We start from the raw sequence: 2,070 nt of genomic DNA, 5'->3' as shown, positions 1-2,070 counted from the left end.
TCTGGGGCCAGACTGGCTGTAGCCAGGGAATAAACGGGGTGGGGGGGGTGGGGTGGTCAAGGTCAGCAACTTGGTGCTGCAGCAACAGGCCCATCTTCTAGATTTGCCCTCAGGCCCCAGCCCCCGAGCAATCTGGAGACCACAATGGGAAGAGGTTTCTTCCTGAACATGTGTGTCTTGAGGCCCAGACCCAGACCTAGGTTGTAGAGGGGAACCTAATTCTAGAGCCCTCCCCTAGACGGGCAGTGGCCCTGGAATCACACCTGGGGAAGAGAAGCACCACCTTTGTTCTGGTGGATTTTCTTGGCGCTAATTGGCAGCTCCTGTCAACTTTGGCATCAGTTGGGAAAGTGGCTCCTCTGGGCCCATCCTGTCACCTAGAGATTCTGAACACATATTTACAGTTCACATAAGTAGAAACAAAAAGAACTCTTTTCTCTCCTCCTATTATCCAGGTCCTTCCACTGTGAACAGGAGCTGTAGACAATGCGACCTTCCCTTGAAGATGGGACTCTCCGGGTTAGGAGGCAGATGTCTGCCAGTAACACCTGCTGGATGCACCCTCTGGAATTAGAAATCTCTTCTTCCTTACAATGGTCAAGCAGTGTGTACAGCAGCTCCCCGGGCCTCAGACACTGAGAGGAGAGCCTTAACATGAAATGGCAGTGGGCCAGGGGCTGGGGTGCGGGGTTTGTGTGCTGGGCCGGCCTTCGTCCAGGAAGGAGCGGCAGCTGGGCCCTTCCCAGCGCTGGGCCTTGCTTTCCTCACCTGGCGGGGAACATTCTTTCAGCCACGGGAGGAGGTATGTCTGTGACTGCTGTCTTTTTCTTTTCTTTTAATCTTTGTGAGAAAAATCCTGCAGTTCCACTTGTTTTCTCCCAGCCATTTTGTTAGTTGAGGTGTTTGCATGCTGAGCAACACACAGTAATATTTTCCTCCTTAGCAAAACATTAATTATCCTACCCCGTAACCTTTCTCTCGGGCATTTTTTTCTTTACCACCCTCTAAGCTGTTGGGCACCAAGCAACGTCTGTATTTTCCCATCGTCTCCGCAAGCTGAGTGAGAGGTCTGAGGAAGGAGCTGTCCCACGCGGCTGGGCGCAGGCCCTCCTCCGTGCCCGGCGGCCCCCAGCGCAGGCTGCTCTCCCAGCACTGCTCAATCTGGGTAGGAACCGTCTGTTTATATCTCTCGTTGGCCCCCATGAGGCTGTGAACTTACTCAATTCTGTATTCCCAACACCCAGGACGGTGCCTGACGTGCTGTAACGGCTTTATCAATGTTTACAGCAGGCACAGGCGAGTGAATGAAAATGGAAGATGGAATGAAAGGACAGACAGATAGCACAAGGAGCCGCAGAACAAAGGAGCCTCCCCCTTTGGCATCTCCAAGGCCCCATCTCTTGCCCATGTGATATAAGGAGTGGTTGTAGGCTCATTTTGGGTCCTTTGCCATCCCTGGCACTTGGTGAGTCCTGTCCTCTGTCCCCATCTGCAGCCGTTCTCAGCTGCCTGCCAGCGGGCGCGTTCACCAGGAGCCCCGTGCCCTCTACCCCAGTCGCCCTTTGGCTGAGAGTAAGAGAGGATAGCAGGGGGAATTCAGACCTTGGAATCTGCGTTGGAGGGACCAGGGACCAAATGCAGAGGTTGGCAATCATTTAGTCCCAGCTCTTCCTCTCCCAGTTTAAAGATTAAGAGGCAACAAAGACCCAGAGAGCTGAGATGTCTGGGTCAAGGTTCCCTAGCTCGTGAGCAGGGGAGCTGGGACTCAGACCCCGGACCCTTGTGGAGAAACAGGAGCCTCCGAATTACTCCTGAGTGCAGGGCCTTTCTAGTCCCTCCTGCTGTCACATCCTGGGCTGCAGGGAAGAGGGAATGGCCTCATCTGCCTCATGTGTGCAGCTCAAACTCCTTTATTCTCTCGTCTCATCGATCCCCGCGGCATCGCTCTGAAGAGGGCAGAGTGCTGATAACTGTCTCCGTCTTAGAGATGAGAAACTGTGGCGCAGAACTGACTAGCCCAAGGTAGCAGAGCTGGTCAGTGGCAGAGTCGGGGCTGAAATGCCACATGTC

Source organism: Equus caballus, chromosome 7, assembly GCF_041296265.1.
Source record: "Equus caballus isolate H_3958 breed thoroughbred chromosome 7, TB-T2T, whole genome shotgun sequence".
Taxonomy (NCBI): Eukaryota; Metazoa; Chordata; class Mammalia; order Perissodactyla; family Equidae; genus Equus; species Equus caballus.
Note: the sequence above shows the minus strand (reverse complement) of the source record.